Source organism: Eschrichtius robustus, chromosome 10, assembly GCF_028021215.1.
Source record: "Eschrichtius robustus isolate mEscRob2 chromosome 10, mEscRob2.pri, whole genome shotgun sequence".
NCBI lineage: Eukaryota > Metazoa > Chordata > Mammalia > Artiodactyla > Eschrichtiidae > Eschrichtius > Eschrichtius robustus.
In genome coordinates this window covers 92029818-92057492 of record NC_090833.1, presented here as the reverse complement: position 1 = coordinate 92057492, position 27675 = coordinate 92029818, and the positions used below count along the sequence as shown (strand labels likewise).

General features: G+C 38.6%; 1 protein-coding gene across 8 annotated transcripts in view; it reads left to right on the top strand.

The window, feature by feature from the left end:
• LOC137770222 (contactin-associated protein-like 3B) overlaps positions 1-27675 on the top strand; it is a 156218-nt gene that overhangs the window by 49183 nt on the left and 79360 nt on the right. For 2 of the 8 annotated variants that reach the window (XR_011075147.1, XR_011075146.1), the window contains 2 exons: positions 12406-12497; positions 13957-14176. The exons of 3 other annotated variants lie outside the window; for them this stretch is intronic. The gene's annotated coding sequence lies outside the window, so the exon portion shown is untranslated. Of the gene's footprint in view, positions 1-6119; positions 6236-12405; positions 12498-13956; positions 14177-27675 lie in introns of those variants that run through there. 3 more of the 8 variants (XR_011075145.1, XR_011075141.1, XR_011075142.1) reach the window with 2 other exon arrangements.

Sequence of the window (27675 nt, the reverse complement as noted above, 5' to 3'; positions counted from 1 at the left end):
TTGTTTGCTAATGTCTTGTTGAGGATTTTTGCATCTATGTTTACTGTTCATCAGGGATTAAATCTTTGGGAAAGAAATGGGTGATCCAAAATGATTAGGTTATAAAACATGTTCTTATTAGATTCTTGTATTTATTTTTATTAGTCATTATATGAGCCATTTATTGATTTTATTTTTTTGGCATCCTTTTCTGGTTTTGGTATCAGGGTAATGCTGGCCGCCTAAAATGAGTTTCAAAGTGTTTCCACTTCATTTTTTGGAAAATTTTGAAAAGGATTGGTATTAATTCTTCTTTGAATGTTTGGTAGAATTTACCAGTGAAGTCATCTGGTTCTGGACTTTTTTGTTGGGATATTTTTGATCACTAATTCAATCTCTTCTTGGTTTGTTCAAATCTTATTATTGGGTTTTAAGAGTTCTTTATATGTTCTTTATAGATACAAGTTCTTTATCAAATATGTTACTTACAAGTATTTTCTCCAGTCCATGGCTCCTATTTCGATTTTCTTAACTGTGAATGCTTTTTTCAAAGAGCAGACATTTTTATCATGATGAAGTCCAGTTGATTGATTTTTTCTTTTATGTATTGTGATTTTAGTGTCATATCAAAGAAATATTTGCCTAACCCAAGGTCACAAAGATTTTCTCCTATGTTTTCTTGTAAAAGTTGTATAATTTTAGGTTTTACAATTAGGTCTACAATCCATTTTGAGCTAACTTTTGTATAAAGTGTGAGATATGAATGAAAATTTATTTTTTGTTTACACAAGGATCAAATTGCTCCAGGACTATTTGTTGAACAGACGATCTTTTCTCTACTGAGTTGCCTTTGTAGCACAAAATCAAAACTATTATGTCATGAGTTTTGCCCAAACCCAGCCAGATTCCCATCTTGAAAATCCACCTTAAACCATTGGAGTTCAGACCCCTAATCTTGTAAATATGTTCCCACAACTCCTGCTTCTGATAACTGCTAAGATTCTGCCAAGGTGGTGTTCTCACTCGCTGATGGAGGTTTAAAAAACTTAGCGGTGCTTCATGGAGAGATAACCAACTGACAAATTCCAACCCAATCTGATAATTTCTCTATTTTAAATTGAAATAATTATTTAAGAATGTGTTTAGATAGGAGATATTATACATAATTAGGGTTCATTTTGTCAGGTGTGATTTCACAAGGAATTTTTTTATCATAACTTAAGATTTACTGTTGTGAAAAATATTTGACAGTAGCTTTTGAAAAGCACAATTAGTCAAATTTGCACTTAAAATTATAATTCTTTTATTTTTAAATTAGAACTGTTTATCCTTTAATATTTAATAAGGGCTTCATAGGAGTGCCTCTCACTTTTATTTGTTTATTCATACAAAAATTACTTTTGGGAAACATTAGTTTGTAACACTGCAACAAGAAACTACAGGAACTATAGAACTAAAAACAGTAACATTTGGTCACAGCAACTCGTGGCAAACATAATAGAAACTACGGCTTAGAGACCACGATGGTATAGATTAAACCTTTGGGATAGAAATGAGTGATCCAAAATGCATTAGGTTATAAAACATATTCTTATTAGATTCTTGTATTTATTTCTGTTAGTAATTATAAATATAAGCCATTTATTGAAGTCTCATGATATTTCTAGCCGTGACCATTTTGCAGGAAGTGTTTTTATAAAATACACGTGATTTTATTCTCATATTAAAAATGTGGATACTGAGGGCTTCCCTGGTGGCGCAGTGGTTAAGAATCCGCTTGCCAATGCAGGGGACACGGGTTCGAGCCCTGGTCTGGGAAGATCTCACATGCTGCGGAGCAGCTAAGCCTGCAAGCTACAACTACTGAAGCCCGCGCCTAGATCCCGTGCTCTGCAACAAGAGAAGCCACCGCAATGAGAAGCCTGCGCACCGCAAGAAAGAGTAGCTCCCGCTTGCCGCAGCTAGAGAAAGCGCACGAGCCCGAGGCAACCAAAAATAAAATAAATAAACATAAATAAATTTTTTTAAAAATGTGGATACTGAGATTTAGAGAGCTCTGGTGAGGAGCAGAGCTCCAACGCCTTCCTTGTCTCCTATCCTGTTGGGCTCTGTACCCTCTCCTTCCCTAGGTCCACAGAGCCTCAAGTCTATTGAAACTGATTTGGTCCTCTCTGCTCAATGTCAACCTGCCTGTTTTCTTTGTTACTTCTTTGCTCTAATACACTACCCAGATCGTGGCTTGGAGGATTTGTATGCAGGGTTATTTACCATACACAATTAGGAAACCCCTCCCCGTGTGTTCTTCGGTCTCTGGCCATGGCGTTGGCAGTAGTCTGGGCTCACTCTCACTTATCACTGAGCCTCTGATTGGAGTCCTGGCGGCCGAGGCACTGTCACTCATGACAGCACAGCCTTTCTCCTTCGATACTTTCATAATCTGAAAATGAAATGCACATCTTTCACTGGTAGATTAGAAATAGAATTTTCTTCTCTACTTGTCATTTGCAGACTAGGTTTTAAAGCCTCAAGTGACTGTGTGAACTTTATCTTGTCTCTGCCAGCTGTCTGCATCAGCAGCATGGGGTGACTTTGGTTGCCAGACCTTTCTCATGCTATCCACCCATCAAATGGCTTCAACCCAGGGTCCCAGGAGTGTGTTGGTTTCCTGAGGAACAAAATCCTATCTTCCAATAGAACGCTTACTTCCAGCTACGCACTGGCACATAACACAGTCATACAGAGTTTGTAAACCTAGCTTTTCTTCTTACTACTTGGAGATTAATCCTATAATGCCCTCATTCTTCCAGAACAATAGTTCTCCACATGAGAATTAAACAATTGCTTCTTTAAGCCACATTGAGCCACATCTGGCAGGAAATGTTGTACTGAAAATTGGAAGATCTAACTGGTGGCTGGATTTGACATCGCTGAGTCTTTTGTAATATTCTCTGCTTCATTTTGCTGAGAAATGAAAGTTTGCATTAGGTGGTCTGGAGTTGTGAAACACAAATGTGGACATATGGAAAAAATTCTCAAAGCTCTTTTTATTTTTCTTGAAGTGACAATATTGCCTTATGTTTAAATCCATTGAGTAGAATAATATTACTTATTTAAAAGCCTACATATTTTCAGCTTTATAATATCAGGCATGCCTATGGAAAGAAGCCTTTCATCAGAGAGGGGAAATAGTGAGTATTTAGAATGACAATTGTAATTTTAGCAGTTTAACTGGGACTTTTTATTTTTTATTATTTGGTTAAAGGGCCAGATAGTAAATATTTAGGCTCTGTGGGCCTGCAACTACTGAACGCTGCCACTGCAGAGTGAAAGCAGCCTTGGACTGTACTTAATGAATGGGTGTGGCAGTGTTTCAATGAAACATTGTTTAGACAGGAACAAAGCAGATTTGGACCTCATGCCAGTTTGTTGACCCTTACCCTAGAAAAAACTCTGAGTTTCACATTCTTTTTTTATATCCCCATGACCCTCCTGTTTTAAAATCATCTGCCATCTATACCATGCAGTGCAATGTTAGGTTGCCAGATTTATGTTTGTTGATTGTAAGTATGTCTCCCAAACTATATATCTATATGAAATTCAAATTTATCTGGGCATGGTGTATTTTACCTGGCAACCCTATCCCAGTGACCTTTTTCCCACATATTCCACCTTAATTTGGAGCTTGATGTCCTTCCCTAGATCAAAATCTTATTTGGAAAATGTCTGAAGTTCTTAAAGATCAGCTGAGGGGGAATTTAGGGCCACACTGCCTTTCCTACAATTGCCTTTGTTGCATGTTAGGAACAATAATGGAGGAAAAGGAACAAAGTTTTTGTCTCAGGCTAAATACAAACACATCTGTACTTGTGCAAGAGAGGTTTGGTGGAGCCGTAATTTCCTTTCTATTCCCTGAACATCTGCCCTGGTCACAGGTTACCTATTGTTTCTAGGTAAGTGAATCCTGATGGAGTCAACATGGAGGACGATATTCAGACAAGAGGGGTCTTAAAGGGACACCTATAAATTGTTTTAAATTTTAATGTTTGGTGGCATTATGATATGATACAGAAGAGAACCTACCTAGTACAGAGTAAATGCTTCAGTGCATACATGTTCATTATCATCCCCTAGTCCTTTAACATCCCAATTATTTCAATTCATTCAATATAAAATATTCAAAGAAAAATTCTGCCCATATACTCTGTACTTGCTTAATAAATAAGCATCATTAAAGTTAAAATTTAGAAGAATGAGACTATACAAGTCACAAGATCAAGGTATTATTTCAGTCATTCTAAATGATGTTGGTATTTGAGTTCAAATTACATTGCACGCTGGCTCTGAAAGGGGCAGAATTATTTTCCAGAAAATGCTGGCAAAGATCTGCTAGGCTGTGAGAAGTTGGTTCTCATGTACTCTGGGCTGTGAGAGAACACTGTGTCTTTTCCCATAAACACGAGGGAAGGTGAACGGGCTCTGGGGACTTCTGATGGGGAAGATAATGAAAGGTGCCTTCATACCTCAGCTGTTCAGCACCATTAACCTTCCCAGTAATTGAAACACACAAAAGGGGGTGGTAAGTGAGAGGCCTCCCTCTCGTCTATTACCTGGCAGGTACAATTACTTAAGCCTTCAAATAAAGGAACGACTTTAGGTTCCTTTTAAACCATTCTTTACAAAAAAATCAACCAAAGCTTTTTGTTTTTTAACTCTAATGTTATAATCATTTCTTTCTTTTGATTTGTGCCTGTGGATTAAAGCATACCCAGCTCAATAAGGTGGGCATTTGTTATTTAATTAATGTAACTAATAAAGTCCACCATGTAGAAAAGGTTACAGCAACAAAAAAAAGAGGTCTTAAAAGTTTACCATAGGAGACCAATTTACGATTCAAAGTGGTTTTAGATTGACAGGCAAAAATAAGATTTCATTTTCCACATGGAAATGAAAAATACAAATGCAAAATTTTAATCTAGTTCAAGCTGAGGAATAACATCATATTATAATTACAATACAAGGAAAATGAACCTAATCCTATAAATGTGTGTATGGACATGAAGGAAACTAGTTTTCATCAGTTATGTCAATGACATAACAATAGAGCAATGGAAGTGTGTGTGTGTGTGTGTGTGTGTGTGTGTGTAGGGAGTTGTTATTAACACTTCTCTATGCGAATTATACATGTACATATAAGAATGTATTTCTGTGATAAGACAAGAACATCTAGAAAAGCATTTTAAAAAGTAGTTATCTTTGCAAAAGCTAAAAGTTCCTATAATTAAAAAGCAAGTCATCCAGCTCATGTCACATACTCACAGTATCATCCAGTGGCATTTATATCAAAACTTGCTATTATAAGTTAGATTCTATTTGCTTTTGAATCTACTTGAATTATGCAGCCATTATTTGAGCTAAATTACAAAAATGTTAAATGTTTCTATTATCTAAATCAAGATGAAACAGATATTTCAAAGTTTCTGATACAATTTTTTTTTCTTTTTTAAAGGGGAAGAGGAGGAAATGAGTCTTTTTTTGTTAACATTGATTGATTGATTGATTGCTATGTTGGGTCTTCGTTTCTGTGCACGGGCTTTCTCTAGTTGCGGCAAGCGGGGGCCACTCTTCATCGCGGTGCGCGGGCCTCTCACTATCGTGGCCTCTCTCGTTGCGGAGCACAGGCTCCAGACGCGCAGGCTCAGGAGTTGTGGCTCACGGGCCTAGTTGCTCGGCAGCATGTGGGATCTTCCCAGACCAGGGCTCGAACCCGTGTCCCCTGCATTAGCAGGCAGATTCTCAACCACTGCGCCACCAGGGAAGCCCTCTGATACAATTTTAAGTGAAAATGGTGAGAAAGTGAAGCTGCCAGATGGCAAATATTTAATTTCTGCTCAGTTTTCTTCCATCACAAATACCCTGTGCTGGGCAGAGACTGAGGTCTAAATGGTCCTCATTCTTCACGCTCCTGGATTCACCCTCTTTGCCACATGGCTTTTCAGCTCCTTTTACTGAAGAGGCAGAATCTGTTCTCCCGACTCTTGATCCCGAGTTAGGTTATGAGATTTACTTTGGTCAATGGAATGCCAGCTGATGTGACACACGAAGATCAGAACAGACTTGTATTTTTCTGCTTCTTCTCTTAGTTCTGTGCCACCGCTGTGAGAGGTGCCTGGGTTTGTTTGCTGCGCAATGATACACAAGTCCAGTCATCTCAGATGGGGCCATTCTCCATCAGCGGACAACAGCCTCCCCAAGGCAGGTGAGCAGGAGACCAGACCACCTGCTGAGCCAAGGGTGTGGTCTTGAGACCCCTGAGCTCAGTAAAGTGGTGTCTGCCACTGAGGTTTCTGGTTGATTCACAGCATTATCATGGCAGTAAATAACGGATATTGCTGCTTATGTTTTTTAACTCCCATTTTTCAGTTACATTTCTATTTGGAATAGTGTGGTAAAGTAGATGTCAATGGATTCAATGTTTTTCTAGAGTTTCTGTATTCCTTTTTAAAAACAGCTTTGAGATATAATTCACCTACTGTACAATTCACCTACTTAAAGTGTCCAATTCAATTGTTTTTTTGTATATTCACAGAGTTGTGCATTCATCTCCACAATCTATTTTATCAATTTTATTGATAAAAAAAATTTTGGAAATTTTATCAATTTCCAAAACAAGAAATCTTTCTTTTTCTAGCCTACAAGTCTCCCATCTCCCACAGCCCCAAGCAAACACTCATCTACTTTCTGTCTCTATAGGTTTGTCCTTTCTGACATTTCATATCAATGGGCTCATATAATATATGGTTCCTTATGACTGACTAATTTCACTCAGAGTATTTTCAAGATTCCTCTACATTGGAGTACTTCATTCATCAGTACTTCAGCCTAAAAAAATATCACTGGAATTATGGAATAAACTTAATCCTTAAGGGTGTATTTTTTTAATTATCCAGCACTATTACGAGTTCTCAGTCTTGTTTTCAATTTAAAAAGACTTTTAATGATAATCATTAAAATGCTTATGGCTGAATTTAGATTCAATTCTGTGCAATAAAATCAAATTGGTTATAACACAATAAAGGCCGTATATGAGAAGCCCATAGCTGATATCATACTCTGTGCTTTTCCTCTAAGATCAGGAATAAGAGAAAGATGCCCACTCTCGCCACTTCTATTCAACATAGTATTAGAAGTCCTAGTCAGAGTAATTAGGCAAAAAAAAAAAAAAAGAAATCAGCAGCACCCAGCTGGAAAGGAAGAAGTAAAATTGTCAATATTTGCAGATGACATGATATTATATATAGAAAACTCTAAAGACTCCACCAAAAAAACACTGTTAGAACTAATAAACAACTTTAGTAATGTTGCAGAATACAAAATCAATATACAAAAATTGGTTGCATTTCTATATGCTAGTAATAAAACAATACCACTTACAATTGCATCAAAAGAATAAAATACCTATGAATAAATTTAACCATGGAGGTGAAAGACCTGTACATTGAAAACTATAAGACACTGATGAAAGTAACTGAAGAAGACACAAATAAATGGAAAGATATTCTGTGGCTCATAGATTAGAAGAATTAATATTGTTAAACTGTCCATACTACCAGAAGCAATCTACAGATTCAATTCAATCCCTATCAAAATTCCAATGGCATTTTACACAGAAACAGAGCAAAAAAATCCTAAAATGTGTAAGGAACCACAAAACACCCTGAATAACCAAAGCAATCTTAAGAGAGAACAAAGCTGGAAGCATCATGCTTCCTGATTTTAAGTTATATTACAAAACTATGGTATGGTATTGGTATAAAAACAGGCACATGGATGAATGGAGCAGAATAGAGAGCTCAGAAATAAACGCACACATATATGGTCACTTAATTTATCACAAAGGAGCCAAGAATATACAATGGGGAAAGGACAGTCTGTTCAACAAATGGTGTTGGCAAAACTGGACAGCCACATGCAAAAGAATAAAACTAGACTACTACCTTACACCATACAAAAATTAACTCAAAATGGAATAAAGACTTGAATTTAAGACCTGAAATCATAAAACTCCTAGAAGAAAACATGTACGGTAAGCTCCTGGACATTGGTCATGGCCATGATTTTTTGGATATGACACCAAAAGCAAAGGCAATAAAAGTAAAAATAAGTGAGACTACATCAAACTAAAAAGCTTTTGTACAGTAAAGGAAACCATCAACAAAATGAAAAGGCAACCAATTGAATGGGAGAAATATTTGCAAATCATGTATCTGATAATGGGCTAATATCTAATATATATAAAGATCTTGCACAACTCAATAGCAAACAAACAATCTAATTAAAAATGGGCAAAGGATTTGAATAGACACTTTTCCAAAGAACACATACAGTTGACCAACAGGTATAGGAAAAGATGCTCAACGTCACTAATCATCAGGGAAATGCAAATCGAAACCACAATGAGATATCACTTCACACCTGTTTGTATGATTAGCATCAAAAGATAAGAAATAACAAGTGTTGGCAAGGATGTGGAGAGAAGGAGACACTTGTGCACTCTTGGTGGGAATGTAAATTGGTACAGACAGTATGGAAAATAGCATGGAGTTTCCTCAGAAGATCAAAACTGGGACTACCATATGATCCAGCAATTTCACTTCTGTGAATTTGTACAAAGAAAATGAAAACACTAACTCCAAAAGATATATGCACACCCATGTTTATTACAGAATTATTTACAATAGTTAAGACATGGGAACAACTTCAGTGTTCATTGATGGGTGAATGGCTAAAAAAATGTGATACACACACTGGAATACTATTGAGCCATTAAGAAAAAGGAAATTTTGCCATTTGTGACAACATGGAGGGACTTCGAGAGCATTATGCTAAGTGAAATAAGTTAGAGAAAGATAACCTATGGTCTCACTTATATGAGTAATCTTAAAAAGAAAAAAAAGGAGCTCATAAATACAGAGAAGAGATAGTTGGTTGCCAGACTGGGGGGGTGGGGATGGGGGTGGGAAGTAGGTGACATGAGTGAAGGGGGTTCAAAAGGTACAAATTTCCAGTTATAAAATAAATAAGCCACAGGGATGTAATGTATAGCATGGTGAATATAGTTATTAATACTGTATTGCATATTTACAAGTTGCTGCAAGTAAATCTTAAAAGTTCTCATCACAAGAAGAAAGAAAAAAATCTGTGACTGTGTATGGTGATTGATGGTAACCAGACTTACTGTGATGTTCATTTTGCAATACACACAAATGTCAAATCATTGAATTGTACACCTGAAGCTAATATAGTGTTCTATGTCAATTATACCTCAATAGAAAAATTCTTAGGTCAAGATCAGATGTTGATTTTAATTTTAAATTAGAAAAGGACTTTTAAGGATACACTCAACTCTGCCTCCCTCTTCCTACCCCAAAGAAGTAAAGAAAAATTGTGACCTTTTACGCCTTTCATAAAATTAGAAATTTTGTTTAAAGGGTATAATATATCTCAATTTAAAAAGTTTAAGAAAAAAAAAGAATTTTTTTTCCTGGACACTCATGTAGTTGATTCTGTGAATTTATCCTTCTTTGTGATATGATAGAAGGAAGTTCTAGAATCTCCCTTTTCTCTATATGTATGCACCTCAGCTGCTGCCATCAGTGGACATGTGTGCAAGTTGATATTGGAGACTGTGGTGCTTGAATTGGGTAGAATGCTGGACAGCTGACTCTGCACTTCATTTTAACGTTAAGCCTCTCTGATTCTACTTGTGCCAGAATGTGAGGAAAAGTGTGTTGTTTATGCACAATCCTGTGAAATGTTTATTAAGCACTTTTGGAAATACCATGCAGTATTGCTTTTATACTTCAAGTTCTTAGTTGTGGTTTGTTCTATCTTAGATACCAGTGTTTGTTAGTCCCCAAAAGTCCTCCTGGGTTGAAATGGGCTGAATTGGAAAGAAATATTATAAGCAGATAAGGTAGGGGGTCTATGGAGAAAGAAAACCAGGCATGGCTTTCTGGACATAAGAGAACACCTATTAATTTAGTACAAGCCATTTTGTGATCTAAGCCTGGCCAGAGTGCTTGCCCTTGAACAGGTCTCAGTAATTAAGGATCTTAAGGGAAAACAAGAATGCTGACTGTTATCAGGCAAGAGAAGTAGCACTAGTAATAATGTATCAGTTGTAAAGACTTCCAGTTCTGTTTCCATGGTAAAGATTAGCCTGAAGCACTCAACCACCAGGTCAAACGGAACCTAAGGGATGATGGCGTTGACCTTTTCTGATCCTCCGGATTTCAATCAACTAAAGCCTGGGCTCTGCCTACCGCCCAAGCCCTTCCATGAATATACATGTACCCTTAGCTTAAAACTTCCCCAGTTTTGCTGTTTGGGGAGACACTGCTTTGGGAAAGATCCCTGGTGTTCTACTTACTTGCTGCAAGTAACAAATCCTTCCTTCTCTCACTCTTTGTCTTGGTTGTGTCTTTTGGCTCGACACCCACCAAGAGGCGAACCTAGTTTTTCGGGTAACAATATGAGGCTGACTATTCTCTAGCTGAGATTTATGTAATTCGATGCACAATCCTTTGGTTGTTAAAACCAGGGCTTCCAAGGGCTAGTTATAGGGAACATAGCTCATCAGAGATAACCTGCGAAGACACTGTGCAGTGTGTTTTTTATCACACATGTGACAATTCTTCTCCCTGCAGTCTGTCTCTCCATAATTGTTCTTCAGGATTTGTTGCCTGGGGGCTTATGGGAAAAATGACTCCTAATAGAAATACTATTATATTTTATTCACAGTATTCTTTCAGAGGATTTAATGATAAATCTGTTCCCATTAGAAGAGTAAAGTTAAATGTATTCCCAGATTTAGATAAAACACGCAGAAATAATTTACAGGGAGAAAACTGCTGAATAAAGAAGAAAAATGAATGGAGTCATGTTTTGATCTATGGAGAGCATTGAGAAAGGATTTCATTCGGATGGGGTGAGTTGATCCTTCCTCTTCTCGGCAGGGAATCCTGAGTGCACAGACTGCTCCCAGGTGAGCAGGAAAACAGAAGACTTTGGTCAGGAAATGCCAAGGGTGTAGTTTCACTTAGAATATACTTTCCTAGGCAGCCTGTCTGCACTTACACATATGAGGGTCCACACACTTCTGAACATCGGAAGTTGATTTCTTGTCTTTCATTTGTGACGTGTGCTGATTTCAAGTTCTCTTTTGTGTTTGGTGTGAATTCTGCAGACACATACATATATGCGCGTGCGTGATTTGTGGGGTTTGAATCATCACTTATAGAAATGTGCAAGATTAGATCTACACATTTTCTTCACCTTTCCTTTGTTTTGATTTTTTAAAATTTAATTTAATTTTATATTGGAGTATAGCTGATTTACAATATTGTGTTAGTTTCAGTTGTACAGCAAAGTGAGTCAGTTATACATATACATGTATCCATTCTTTTACAGATTCTTTTCCCATATAGATTATGACAGAATGTTGAGTAGAGGTCCCTGTGCTATACAGTAGGTCCTTGTTGATTATCTGTCATCTTTCTTATATAAAAGAGCAAAGGGCTGTGGAAACAGGTCACAGAATGCAGAGGACTGCCCCTGACCTGCAGGGATTTAGCTTGGAGGCCTTGGCGGTCCCGTTAGGCATCCTTTCTCCTCTGAGCCTGGAGCTCTAGCATCAGCCTACCTGATCCAGCACCCTGTGGATGAGCATGGTGTTAAGTACTTGACATTCATTTTCTCCTGTAACCCTTGGATCAGTTCTCTGCTGGTAAGACTTCTATTATCTTATGAAACAGACAACGAAGCTGAGGATCACAGATGCTGAGCAGCTGCCGGGGGTCTCACGGGTGGGTACCAACTCCCAGGGCAGCTCTGGGGCTGGTACGTGGAATGCTCAGCAGTTTCCATCCCTTTGTGGGGGTTTCAGACCTGTAATTTCATAATGGCTCTATGACTGGCTATCATCACCATTCTACAAACAAGAAAAGTGAAGCACAAAGCCACGAAGTCTCCAGCGAAAGAAGGCAGCTGGAAAGGGGTAAAACCAGGAGTCGCATCAGCTGTCTGCTAGCAAGTCCCTGCTTTGGGCCCTGCTTTGCCTGGCCTCTTCAAGCCTCCTCACCTGGGGCTGCCCTTGTCTTGGAAGATCATGTAACAGCCCCAGTGCTGTCCAGTGGTCAATGCTGTGCACTGCACAAGGACATCTGCCTGCAAATCTCAATCCCTCGTGGGCTGTTTCATCTCTGACTTGGAAAATCCATCCTGAATGTCTGCTCAAGTAATTTACCAGCATTGTCCTTTTTGGTTTTAATTGACATCAATTATTGAGGCGCCTTCTAACCCATTTTAAATGGATTTCCCAGGAACAACTGAATAGAGTTTTCACAGGTGACAACTTTTCTGTTTCAGAGACCTGAGGGCCAGTGAGAAGGGGTTTCAGAGCTCAGCTGACCTGGTCCAAGTCTGGCTTGCTTTGTGACACATCCATTAAACTCTCTGAGGTTAGTCTGTCTATCCATTAAATGGGCAGAGTAACATTTACTTCAAAGGAATGCTGTGACCATTTATTTAGATTACACACACACACACAGACACACACACACAGACTGTCTGTTGTATAGACTTTAAAAAATATTAGACACTTAATGTAAATCATTAATTTATATTTGCTTTAAAAATTAGAAATACCATATTCAGGTTCTGGGACATGTATTAGGCACTAGGAAAATGTCTGACTAATAAATGAAGGTCACTCTACCGCTTGTGGCTTTTTTCAAGGTTCTAAATGCACCCTCCGAGCAAGCTTTGCTCAGTGTTTCCCGGGACTGCTGATTGATGGGGTGGGTGGGAAGAGTTCCTGATTCCCAGGGGCCCTGAGTAGGAGTGGAGAAAGCTGGAAAGTTGGGATCAGAATCTACATATTTTGGGTCAAATTCTACTTGTAAATTCTGTGGCCTTGCCAAGCTATTTACATTTTCTATTCCTGTTTTTGTTTTTTACCCAGGTTGCAGAATAGAAATAATAAAAACAGCTTTTCTGCTTTGTTCTCAGGCATATAATGCCCTACTCAAGGTTAAAGTTACTTTCATATTCTGATCACTTTGGATGGTGCAAGAATGCCTGGACACTGTTCCTAAGTCTCAGCACATTTGTCATGAGTCTGGTCACAGTTTTAGGAGAGTATTGATCATACCTCCTTCATTTACATCTGCTGGCAGCCTCTTTCGGAAGTAGAGGAGGCCATGTGACTTACTTCAAGGTCATGGATCTTGAAATCCTTCTTCCTCCATGGGCCATCAGGCCTCTATCTGTATACTCTGAAACAATTTATCTATTTATCTGTCTATCTATCTATCCATTTATTTATTTATTTAAGATGCCTTTTATATTCCATCATTTTTCAATATGAACTTTTGGGTAATTGTATTAAAGAATTTGAATGGAAAGGAATACACATACAGTATATAGAAGTTGATTCAAAACTCTTCATTCTTCAATTAAGTGTATTCAATTTACCTACTTAACATAAGGTCACTTCCCTGATGGTATTTGGAGTAAGATTCCTTCTCCCAGGATGCCAGTTTTTAGTTTTATATATCTGCTGACCACAATTCTCAAATCTCCAAGTAGGAATATACATAATAAAATGCTGACATTATAGTAGAAGTCGGGTCGGTGTTTTAATTAATTATTTTTTAATTTTAATTTTTTCCAGCTTTATTGAGATGTATTTTGACACATAACACTGTATATATAACCGTATATATTTCGAAATGATTACCATAATAAGGTTCTTTAGGTTTTTATTTTTAAATATGAATCATTAAATGAGTTGAGAAAACAAAAGCAGTCTTTTTTACAACAGTTCTCAGTACATGTAAATATTTTCTTCAAACCGGATTAGTTACTTGTCCTAACTTCTTTTCAACCAAAAAAAAAAACAACTCACATTTTTCCTAGCATCGGTGTTAATGCTCAAGCATCATCAGCGTGGTGAAGCTCGGTCTCAGACTGAAGTCCACTGAACTGCTCAGCTGTTCAGAGTGGGAAACCTGCCGGTGAAGGAGCTAGGACCGCGGATTCGGATTCGGAGCGAGCGCAGGTTGAAGACCTTCACCGACCTGACTCGCACTTCCTCCCGCCACCGCCAGGAGCGCCCGGGACGCGTGGAGCTCGCAGCGCGGCGGGAGCGGGTGGGGGTGGGGGTGGGGTGGGGGTGTGGCTGCAGGTTGGGGCTCCCGCCCCGCCGGCTGCGCGGGTTCGCCGAGCCCGGAGGAGGGAGCGCTAGCTACCCCGAGCGGGAGGGAGCTTGCAGACTCCGGCTCAGAGCAGCTGTCTGGACACCTTGGGTTTTGGGGTGGGGAGCCCCGGCGACTGTGAACATGGACTCCGCCGCGAGAGCCTGTCTCAGGATGCTCTTTCTTTTGTCTGCCCAGCCCTGGAGTACATTAGCAGCAGGGAATACTTGTGAGTACAGCAAATCTTTTAAAACTTATACTGACAACTGAGAATTCGTGTTTTTTAAAAAAATAATTGAATTTTACAAATGGAATCACTGGTCTGCTTCTGAAAATGAGGCATTTAAAAAACATCGCAAAGTCCCAACGCTTGGATAGGATGGTTTACAATGGTTTTTCCACTTGTCAAGTCTGTAATACACAAAACCTGTTTTGACTTGTCTGTGAGCTGAATTTTGTCTGTGTGCTGTTGTTTTGAATATTCATTAAGAAAGCTCAAATTCTAGTAAAACCTAAAATTAGCATGAGAATATTGAGGCGGAAAGAGACCAGAGAGAGAATAGCAGGAGATGAGGAGAGAAGAGCATGCCAATATGTCATTTATTTCTTTTCACTATGAATACATTTTGCAGGATTTATGTCAGAAAGGAAATCGTTGGCCGACCTGGCCGGGTCCTGCATTAGCGTAGATGTTTGCAGTTGGCGCCCTGCGGAATCGGGTACCAAGAACTCGGGCGCTGCAGCGGCGGGCAGGCTCCACAGCAGAGCCCAGGCGGCAAACCTGGTTAGTCCCCAGAATTACGAGAAGGATAGACCCCTCAGAATTAGAAGGCTTTTGCTTAAAGGAAAAACATAACCTGCCATTCAGGTTCATTTGCAAGTGCACATGCTTGTATATCGTGAGGTGCTGTGTTTCTCATTTTGTTGGTTCAGTGAAGATGTATTAACCTCTCAGTTCTGGACTGGCAATGTGAGTCTGATCTAAAGATGCTAGCCAGATTGATTCAGCCGACCTCAAGGCATTTTAATCTGGAAATCGGAAAAAGTTTTCGAAGTGTTATTCAGATTGAAATCTCCATCACAGGGCTTTTCTTTCCTTGAGGGATTTGAAGAAAGCCCCTTTAGTCCTACATCCACACCCCATCCCCCTCAAGAATTTTTTAAAAATCAGGTTGTAGGGAGTAAGGCAAGCTATTATGCATTTCAAGAAAGTGCTAGTAGGCATGTTAGAAACCGACCTTGCTGCTGGGTATACAGTTTTATCTGGGGGTGGGGTGGGCTGGGGAACTCTGCCCTTACCAGGAAGTTTGTGCTAAAGTGAAAAGCATATTGTACAAATAGTTACCCTTCCAGCATTCATCCATATATGCCCCGAGGCTGTGATAAGTTTGTGTTGTCATCATTTAGTTTCAGCTCATTTAATGCCATATTATATGAGTCACTCCTGAAAATGAGCCTTAGTCTCCTTTAAGAAAATACTGCCCCGTGTTTCAGACAGAATTTTAATTTAGCTTTGGGCACAATTTCCATGAATTAATTAAAATGGAGGCATTTACATGAAATCCTTAGGTCCTGCAGTAAAGCATTTATCACTTTGCTAAGAAATTAAAAATGTAGTACTAAATGATTTGCTAGTATAAAAGAATTATAGAATAATTTAACATAGTACACTGAGGTGCAATTAAAAAGTCACCAGAGGTCACTCTTACTTAAAGGAAACATGGCTTCAAAAATCCTTCCCTTATAAGAGAAACAGAGTGCTGTGCTGCCTTTCTTGTCTCCTTAGTTGTGATTACAGGATATTGCAAGATCAGTTATTTTGATATTTCTTTATTTTCTGTTTGTATTTTATTCCCTGAAATCCACAGAGGTATCATGTTCTTCATACTGAGCATCTTTTTTAAGAGTCACATGCTCTGAGGTGCTCCATGTCTGAATATCCAGGCAGATATCCTTTTCTGAATTGAATATATCTCTAAGCTCAGTTCGTCTGGGTCTCTGGCTGACTCTTCAAATGTCAATGCTAGTTTTCACTTTTCAGCCTCTGTTTTATTTAGATGTGTTTAGTACTCTGATTAAAAGTTCAGTAAGTTAAAAGTACCTATGTAAATTTGCATGGCTAAGAACATTTTATTTATTTATTTATTTATTTATGGCTGTGTTGGGTCTTCGTTTCTGTGCTAGGGCTTTCTCTAGTTGTGGCAAGCGGGGGCCACTCTTCATCGCGGTGCGCGGGCCTCTCACTATTGCGGCCTCTCGTTGCGGAGCACAGGCTCCAGACGCGCAGGCTCAGTAATTGTGGCTCACGGGCCCAGTTGCTCCGCGGCATGTGGGATCTTCCCAGACCAGGGCTCGAACCCGTGTCCCCTGCATTGGCAGACAGATTCTCAACCACTGCACCACCAGGGAAGCCCTAAGAACATTTTAGATACTATAGAGTCCTTGATCACTGCAAAGATGGCTACTATAGTTGTTCAAGTGTCAAGTATATATTTAAATGTCTTTGCAGACTTAAAGATTCATAGAGGGTACACAAACTGTGTTTGATAATTGCTTGCTAATCTCATTTGACAGTATCCTTTGTAGCAGTAGAAGTAATGGTGAATGAATCTTATTATAGTCTAGATTAGCTAATTTGACCAATTGGATTTTTCCTTAACTCTCGAATATTTGGGAGGTGTTTGTTTGTATGTGTAGATGTATATACAAGCAAGGTATTTCAAACCCATATTTGAAATTTGTTACTACATAAATCAAGGTAGAGGGTTCTTTTAGTCCTGTCCCATCACTTGAGAAATTCTAAAGAGGAGTTTGCCAGCAGGATGGGATTTAGGCTACCAACAAGAAATCACGAACACCAGCATTTGCTCAAGTCTTTTGATCGCTAACCTTTTATTCCTAAGAAGTGTTTTAAGAACTCAAGTAATCTTTTCAGACAAGACTTTAAAACTAGCAAAAATGAAATATTCTTAAGCCCTGATAAAATAATGAGAACTGTATGTAAATTTTTAAAAAGGTAAAGATCTTCTCCCCAAAAGGATACAGTGACATTTTTCCTCTATTTACAACTGGTTCTCAGTAGTAAATTAGTCAGACGGCGGGGGGGGGAGGTCAACCTGGGTGAGGTTCTGGCATAAGACATACTCTCATACAGGGCTTGGTTGAAACATTTGACATCTCAGAAATTATCCATGTTTTGACATGAATCTTTATAATTAATGGGAAATTTTAAGTCAGGAGGAGTCTACACAGGGCGAGAGTAATGTTTCTAAATAGCCAAAAACATGGGCTTTTTTTTTTTTCTCTTATTCTCTTTTTGAAGATAAAACAAGTTGAATGGACAGCATCTTCTAGGACCTGATATTTAAAAATTGTGCATCTCTACTTGGTCTGCCTTCTAGAACTCTTTGTATTTAGTCAAGATGAAAGTGTTATTCTAATGGAGTTATCCTCTTAAATGGAACGCAAGAGGAAAGTTAGAATATAGATTCCAAGTTAGAGCCCTGTTTTCCAGAAGTTGTTGTGCAGACAGTGGTTGGTTTGCTCACTTCCTACCATGAGCCACAAGTGGAAGAGGGCAGTAGCTCTCTGTTTTAGGATTATCCCTGTGAATCTACTATTTGTTTATGAACTTTCAGATCTTTTGTGGGGGGGGAGGAAGAAGAGATATAATCTGAATAAGAAAATGTCAGTATTTTGATTGCATATTTAGTATTGTAAATCTGTCTCCTGGGTCGCATGTCACTTTGAGGAGTAATGTTCACTCTTTCCCGATTAAGGAACAACACAATTGGAAGTTAATTTACAGCTGAATTATTTTCCCCATATAAGTAAAGTACCAGCTATAGCTAGTAGCTGCTGTCCTCCCTAACTCTACTCCCCAGTGAAAAGAAAAAGGACTGAAGTCTCTGAAAAGGACTGAAGCCAGTGTTAGACATTTCAGCCGCTGTTGATGGTGATTATTTGACGTAAATGATGATATTTGTAGACCCAGGGGTTCAATTTAGTGAGTGTTACACACTCATCCGCACCTTGTTAAATCTCAGTACTTGTAATTTTCTCTAGAAGTCTTCTTTTGTTTCCTTCCCCTGTCAAAAGTGCCCTTCTTGTTGTGAGAATAAAAGATGTATTTCTGGCCCACTACAGGTGGGGCACACAACTTGAATCACTGTTCTAGGAGTGGTAATCAGGATTTGTTTTTATCCAACAATGTCTCCTCCCTGTTATGTCCTGCATATGTATGAGAGGTCTCTGCCCTTGGTTGGGGGAGCAGATCAAGCCCATTTTGTTGGCCAGCATGGGAGACAAACATGTGCTCTTCATGTAATACCTAGTGCTTGATCTAGGCAAATATATTAGCACCTCAATTTGAAGATTTGTATCAGATTTGAATCCTTTCTTCACTGGAGCAATGGCTCCTATGTGCTAAAGTGTTACTGTATCATCTTTAATGAAAGTTTATTAATATGATCCTCTAATAGATATTATCACACAATATTATTCTTTTAAAAGAAAAATAACATACACAGTATAATAGTGAGACACTTGTTGTATAAATTATCCTAACCCAATAACATGATTAACCTTAAGAATTTGGTATAAAAATACATGAATTGCAGAATGGAGGAACTGAACATAATGCTACAACTGCTAAGAAGTATAAAATCGTGAGAATTGATTTAAGTGAATGTCTAATAGCGTGTTTATCAAATGTCTCTTCTCAAGGGTATTGTTTGTCAGAACTCCTGTCATTTCAGTGGGCACAGATTCTTTGTAATTAGTTGCTAAGTGTCATCAACATATTCTATTGCTATGTGAGCACAGTCAATCTCAAGTAATGCCATGTGTGCTAAGACAATACAGTCCATAAAGAAGTTTTCACCTTGGGTAATATGGACTAAAATCCTGCTACTGTTTTAATTGGTGCAGGCTTCTTTTTGTCTCAGTAGTGTGCTTAGTGGTTTTCTAGAGTGAGTCGAATCCTCCAAGTTAATCAGGATTATCCCTGTGAATCTACTGTTTCTTTATGAATTTTCAGATCTTTGGGGAGGAAGAAGAGATATAATCTGAATAAGAAAATGTCAGTATTTTGGTTGATATTTAGATTGAATTACTTATGTCTACCTATTTCTGAAAGGCATTAGACCATATGTAATATGTTCCTTGGTTTAGGGAGGGAGCCTATCAGAAGATGTGCCCCTGGAGCAGGTGAATGGGGAATCCATTCGTGATTCAGTGAAACATGTTGGGGAAAATGAGCATAGAATATGGAGAGAGGTATTTAGTAAGCACTGGAGCTTGGACTTGTTGGAAAGAGTCTTCAACAAACTGGTAAACGGACCGTTTTTTTTTTTTAAATCATATTTGAATAAACTTCCCAGAAATACTGAGGTCAGAATATTTTGGAAAACTTCGGGAAAACAACAACATTTTTTTCTCCAAAAAAACTTACAAAGCCCATGTGACTGTCAACACAGAGTGACAGGCAAGGCTAGAGCTGTGAGGGTCCTGAAGCTTATGCAACTGGGGGAGACTCTTTAAGCAAACAAACAAACAAAATGACCCTAAAGACACATTATCAGTGACCCTCCCACGCCTGAAAGCCTGTTCTGGGGAGAAGACTGGAGCTCAAGAATGTCTGCTCCTTTGAGTTGATTTGGAAAAAAAACCCCAAATCATTCAAGAGTACTAAATAAAGGACATATTCACTGACAAAAATCTCAATTAACTGAGCAAATTTGAATTTGAATTTTTCCCTTTAAATCAAAATCAGAATTTGAATATAAAAGTATACTTATAAAAGTATAGAAGAGTTCAAACAATTTGGAATGACTAGATCCAGGGTTTACCTGCAATTCTAATTCTAATCCTGACAAACAAATATGAAATTAACCTCTGGATCTTCTCCCCACTTAACTTTTCAGAGCCTTTAAAGGCTTGGCTTCAACATACAAAGTTCTTCATAGTAACTTCCAAAGTGTCCCCACTCAATCTGCCTACCTGGGGCCCGTTGCGGTGCTGATTGCTATAGGCTCTGTTGCATCATATTGAATAATTTTTAAAAACTGAATTATTTATGTCTACCTATTTCTGAGAGGCAGGAAACCATATGTAATACGTTCCTTCAAAATATCATACTTGTTTTTTCCAGTTTGAGTTCTATGGCATAAGGTTAAAATCTGTGTGCTAATTAAAGTTATACACAACTTGTAAATACTGTAAAAACTAACACAACATTGTAAATCAACTATACTCCAATGTAAAATAAAAAGTTAAAAAAAGAGAGGGTATGATAGAGTGACCTTTTGACATTATGCAGGAACATTGTTTAATAGGCCCACATGATTCTTTAATTACCTAGAAGAATGCACCCATGTCTGACTTGGTCATTTACCATTTGATTGGAGTTTAGACGCTGAAATTGATGATTTCTTTTTTTTTTTTTTTTCAGGTACATATGGTAACTACAAAGGTTTTATTGCCCTGTAGGACATTGATCAGTTTTTTTGTAACCTAGCAATCTCATTCTAATGTTCTTCTATAAATGCCTGTAAATTCCTAGTTTCTCAAAATGCTCTTTTACTGGATTAGTCATTAATGAGTTTATGATTCTTTGGCATGCATTTGTTCTATATTTGTACGTGTTGTGTTTTTAACTTTTTGAAAATAATGCTTTGACATAGAGATTGCACATGTCTGGTAGGTGTACACATAACCTTGTGTGATAATACATGTGCTTAGTTTGAGTGTTGCTTTACAATAAATTTCCTTTCTGGTTCATTAGAAACTTTACTTTTCAATAATAATATAGGGAGTCTGGCTCGCCATAAAAAATAAAAATATTCTCCTTAGCTTCCAGGTAATGGGTATTTTCAGTGTACTGATTTGAAATAGAATTGAAACATAAAGTACTTGAAATTTTGAGTAGTTTAAAGTTAGAAACTATATAATTTTTATTTAAATATATGCCCGTTTAATGGACCAGTTTAAAAAAAAACCTCCCTCCAAGGCTGTTAATCACAAATGAAAAAATGATATATTTTATCTAGGCTATGGCTTTGATTAAGTTTTTACTCGGTAGTACATCAGGAAAAGATACTCATGGAGGATGTGCTAGTTATAGCTAACTCATGGAGAGAAACTTGAAAAAAGTTTGTTTTTTAAACTGGCAAATATGATCCTTTCGGATGAGTCATTTTAGGGATATGGTAAATGGTGTATCAGATATTTAAATTTATGTGTTCCTAAGTTGTATCACCTGTGGTTCCATCTCTGGCCTTAGTGGCTGTCACCTGTGGAGAAGGAATTTTTATGCCATGTGTTCACTGGACCACTGTGGGAGGAAGGGGCTGGTGAACCTTGTTTGGAATCAGTGGCAGTTTCGATAACCTCAGAAGCCACTTAACGCTGTGGCGTAGACCTAGGGTCCCCACATGCTCGTTTCAGTCGCATCTCATTACTTGGGGTGTTCGAGACCCAACAGAGGGTTTCTCTGGAGCTTAGGAGCAAGCAGTGACATTGCTGCTTGGATGATGCAGGAGCGACCTGCTGCCTTGAGACATAAGACCAGGTGCCACCTGCAGTTCTCAAGGTTGTAATTAGTTTTTATTTTAACATTTATAATCCTCAGGCAGCCAAAGAGCTTGATAAAGTTAAGCTAAATACACTCATCCTCGGAGTGGTGAATTGGTGGGAGAAGTGGCAGAATGAACCATGTGTGTGTACGTATGTTTGTGTGTCTTAAGGGAGGCTGGTTGGGTAGAGAGACCTGCTGAAGGAATTAAAAACCACTGTCAATAGTTGTAAGAGAGGCACAGATTGGATTAGGTGACAATCCAGTTACGTGGGATTGAGCTATTTCTTACTTGTTACCATGCAGAACGGATATTCTCCACTTTGGATTTCTGAGCATGTGAGCAATCAGGAAATACAAAGACATCTGCCCTGACCCAGTTGAACCCCAGTTGAAACTATTGCCTTCACGTGTCGGAGGTGTTTTGTGTTCTAGGATATTGCTCTGCAGCCACCGTTAGAACCAGCAGCACTTAACCTGCCTCTGAGGCCTTCCCAGGTCCTGGTTCCTGTTAATACAGTTCTAAGGAATGGCTGGTAGGATTTTGATTTAAAGGCGAGTAGATATAATAAAGGGAATCTGATTAGCATGCGAAAATAATTCAGTAATTTGATTCAGGTCAAAGAAAGTAATTTTAATATAAACTTCTATTATGGAAGAAAATATTTTAAGAACTGTTAACTATTTTAATGTCTCAGATTTGGCTGATGTAAGAAAAATAATATGTTTCTATAGACATCTGTTCAAATGTTTGGAGATTATCAAAGTTAAGGATTTGTCATATAGCTTTACGTTTGCTGTGTCTTTGATGATTAGAAACTTGAGAATAAGGACATTGCTATACACTAAAAGTATAATAATACAACATAAAAAGAAAAATATAGCTGTGTAATGTCATCAAGCTGGCTAGCTGCTGTGTGTCTGTGATTCTTAGGCTTCTCTGCAACGTTGTGTTAATTCATGGAAGTTTTCTTTTTTTAATTAATTAATTAATTAATTAATTTTTGGCTGTGTTGGGTCTTCATTGCGGCACTGAGGCTACGGGCTTTCTCTAGTTGCAACCAGCATGGGTTACTCTTTGTTGTGGTGCGCGGACTTCTCATTGAGGTGCCTTCTCTTGTTTCGGAGCATGGGCTCTAGGCGCAAGGGCTTCAGTAGTTGTGGTGCGTGGGCTTAGTTGCTCCGCGGCATGTGGGATCTTCCTGGACTAGGGATCGAACCCGTGTTCCCTGTATTGGCAGGAGGACTCTTAACCACTACTCCACCAGGGAAGTCTCGATTCACGGAAGTTCTGATAAGAAAACCTGTGAGCCTTGACATTTCAGAGCACATCCTTTTCTATGGTGTGAACCATGCCGTCATTGCGAGGGGTTAAAAAAATTGGGGAACTGAAAGAGGATATGTTGACTAGAGTTTAGTTAAGGTACGTATAAGAGAGCTTAAGGGAGCAAACGCCAAATTACTCTTTGCTTTCTTAAAGTGACAAGGAACATTTCTGAAAAATATTTTTTCTGGCATAGAACACAGTAGAATTGACAGATCTCAGAGTCAATTACCTATTAGAGGTAAGTCAAATGATCTATTTTGAACTATGGTACAAGGTTAACAAACATAATATTGATTTTCCAGTTTATAAGAATAAATTTTGGATCATAATTATTTACTATTCTTTTGTCATGATGAACTACTGATGTATTTTAAGAAACCTGAAAACCTGATCTTTGGGAGATTTGCATCGCTATGGACTGATTTCACTTGTTCTTCTTCTAAGTGATAGGATTCATTTGTTGGAAGATAGGCTGCCTGTTTGCCTAGGAAAAGTTCCTTTTCCTCATGAATATTGCTGCAAGGTGAAGCAGGAGTGGGGAGATACATCCTGCAGGCTATTGCGCATTTGAGCATGAAAAGGACATAATGTTGTATCTTAATCACCATCCCAATTCCCTAGGGATGAGACTGGCTTACCCACCCTCCCAAGGCCTCCTTCCCAACCCCCAGCATCAACATGCCCAGAGCCTTCATGAGCATCTTCTTCCATTTTCTTAGATGGAGGTGATGCCGAATGACTTCCTGGGTTGACTTGCGTGGATTTGGCCAGCCAAAGAGGTGTCCTTCCTCCTTCACTACTTCCTGTGGGATCCATCCCCCTGAGGTCTTCCACTGTTATTCCATTTCCCAGGTGTAAGAGGGACTGAAGTGGGAGGATGGCAGTGAGAATGAAAACGTGACACTGCACACAAAGAACACTTTCAGGACTTAATGGTTGTTTGATTCTATGTGGAGTAATAAGAAATGGGAGTGTGAAGGACTGGGGTATTGGCAAGTGACTTCAACAAAACGGGGAATTGTTGGTTCACATCATTGCATTTCAGGGAAGGTTAGATCCAGATGAGGCTGTGCCATCAGGATCAGCCTCTCTTCATGTTTCCGCTCTGTCTTCCCAGTGTCAGCTTGATGCTCAGGCAGGAATCTGCTTGGTAGCTCCATGTCCAAGGTCGACCTTCCTAATCACAGTGGTAGAGAGAATGCTTTCCTCTATTTGGACTTTGGTCCTTATTACCCTGAAGCACTAAGCATGTATTTATTTGTTTATTCCCTCAACTCAAGCTCCAAGAAAGCAGAGACTTCCTCTTTCTTTTTTGTTGTTATTCCTACTTCCTAATCCCCAGAGCACAGGGATGGTCCTGGAAGACAGTGGGTTCTCGATACATATTTGTTGGATAAGTAAAAAGGTGAATGATTCTCTTTCCCCAAACAACCAGCAAGATCCCCAGATCTGACTTCCACTGTTTTGTCTGTGTTGTGACTGCTCTTATCCAGCTACTGTGACAGGAAAGGTTGGCCCTCATGACCAGTGGTGGAGCCAGGAAGTGATTGCAACTTGATCCTTGACCAGGTGCTTTGACTGCATCACTTTGACAAGAAAGCAAAACGCACAGTCCATTTAGGTAATTAGTTTAACATCTATTATGAAAAGCACTAGCTTTCAGGCTCTTACTGGCTTCATAGAACAGATGCTTGGTTACATGTCTCCCTCCTTAATCAGATTTTAAACTTCCTGAAAACAGAATCACGCTTCTTTGTTCCTGCAGTGCTTTGCTGATGGTACTCAGTAAGTACCAAATAAATGGAGAAATTAATATATTTTAAATATGCTACCTTGAAAGTATATAGAATATCTGCAGAATCCCCCTGTGTATTTTATAATCATTTTTTAGGTGGCCTAATAAAAATGAACTTTTATGTGACTATCCCTGAGCTCTCTACTAGCCAACTGATTTGTTCATGGAAGGATCCATTGGCTGATTTTGAGTGTTTTGTTTTCTTCCAGTAGGAAAATGCCTGACATAACTTCTGACCCAAGGCTTTGATAAAAAGCATGGTGCCTGTTCTAAAAGTTGCTGGGAAGCCCTGAGGGAGAGCTTGAAAAGGCCAGGTGTCAGGGGAACTACCAAAGACCAACAAGCAGCAAAGAGGAGGCCTTCTGGCAGGTATTATTAGGCAAGATGACTGTTATCTAGGGAGATCTTGATCAAGTCTGATCTCAGCAAGGCTCCATATTCAGGAGGAGCCTGAAACAGAGGTGCCTGGGGGCAGTGTGTAATTGGCATTCTCCACAAGCCTGCTTCATAGTGTCTACCTGATACTTGAAGCAGCATCTAATCCAGGTGGGAAAGGCTCACTGCACATCAGGGCAGAGGGCCTGCAGGTGCACAGGTGGCCATTGCACTTCAGTGTAGGTGTCCAGTTGTCTCCTTGACACCCATGAGGCTAAATTCATTTGGGTCACAGCTGCCTCTGGGAGTGAGAACCATGGACTCTGTGTCCAGTAACCTGCAACATCAAGTGGAAGCTCCCATTGTGCTTGCAGACTTGACCCCCTGGTCTAGGGTGAGGCATTTCTGAGTCTGTTTATGGCTGGCCATTATTGTCAACAAAACCTGTTACTATCTTTGAGAAGTTTTATGACTAGCTAGCTCAAAGGCATGACAAAATGCACATGCTATCACTTAAAGACTACCTCTATTTTCAAACAAAGATCGTTCGTATTTTCAGAATTACATAGAAGGGCCCAGTGGAGGTATATAAATGAAGATGATTCCAGCAGCACTCCTTCAAACAGCATACAACTATAAAATTCAACAAGATGTACTAGCATAATGAGTCACACTTTCAGATAGGCAGTGGAGTGGAGTGGTTATGAAAGGAATGTTTGGATTAGGTTTCTGCTTCCACTGATGAATGCCAGCTGTGTGACCCTGGGTAATGTGCTTATCCTTTCTGTGTCTCAGCTTCCTTGTCTCCAAAAATATAAGTAATAATTATAACCCATCTCATAGACTTGTTATGAAGATTAAATTAATTAATATATATAAATAATGCCTGGAACATAGTAAGTCCTCAGTGAATTTTAGCCATTACTATTGCTCCTGTTGATCTCAAGTGTAAAATCAGAAATGTGACTTTGGTCCATGACTTTGGGTAGAATAATCAGATAAGGAATTTTAGGGAAAGGCATTTATACTGGGTATTTCCATTATTCAAAGTATTATCACTAATACTGCAAGATTAAGACAATATTACAAAAGAAGAATATTTAAAAATAAGTTTATGTCATAGAATTAGAAACTCTAACAGTACATTGATATGTTTCAGCTTTCTGTAATATTATATCTCTCTAAGCAATAAAGCTTTTCAGATTAAGCTATTTGGATTAAATTGTCACTAGCAACTTTGACTTCTTTCGGTTTTATATATTTTTCCATTAGCTGAAAAGGACTCCCCAGATCAAGACAATATGCTCCTGAAACATATACTGCTTGTTATCTGGCTGTTTTTTATGAAGTCTTCTAAGACATATAGTATCTGACCATCAATATGGGTTGTTTGACATTTATGATAGTGAAATGAGTGTTAGTGTCCAAGTCAAACATATTTTGTATGCTTTGGAATGTCATCTCACTTAGAATGGGTATGAAAACTTTGGTGTGGATCCTTGGAAAGAGAGCATTACTGTTTGATTGTGAAAGGTTAGGTTTAGCCCCATCTCTTGAATTTTCTCATGTCCCCTTTTCTTCAGTCATCCCATCACTGACTTATTCAAACCCTCTAAATCTCTGGCATTTACTATTGTTGTCTTCATGATTTTCCTGTGTCTACCTCACCTCCTTCTGATCCATTTGCTATCCTGCTGCCAGAATAATCTTTCTAAAGACCACTTACCTGATGATCTTGCTTTTCTGGGTAAAGGTTTTCGAATCTTCCCTCACATCACACACACACACACACACACACACACACACACACTCACACACATTTATTCCTTGAAAGGTCCCTTCCCTTCACTTACTGTTCCTAGTCCCTCCTTTAACTGACCCTAAACTACAACCACCACCTAGCTACTCTGGCATTCTTCCATCAGGACTTTCAGTCACCCCTCCCTCTACTTCTGGCACTTTGTCTCCATGTCTTGTCTTCCTGTTGAATATAGTCATCTAGGCTCTTACAGATCCATTTCCAGGAAACATATGCTCACAATAAAAATAAAAACATAAAATGCAAGAGGAAGAATCATCAGAAATAATAAACTACAGAATTAGACCAAAATAAATGTATATATTGAAATAGAATTAGGATATAAAATTTGTTTTATATGTATAAAGAAATAAAAGAGTAGAGGAATGGAAAGAATAAGAGACTATCAAAATGATCAAGTAGAATTGAAAAAGTAGTATTGAGAAATGAAAAATGTAATCAGTGAAATAAAGAATTTAGTGAATGCTGAAACAGCAGATTAGACACAGGTGAAGAGAGACTCAACAAATGAGAAGACACATTTGAAATAAATAACCAGCATGCACCACAGAG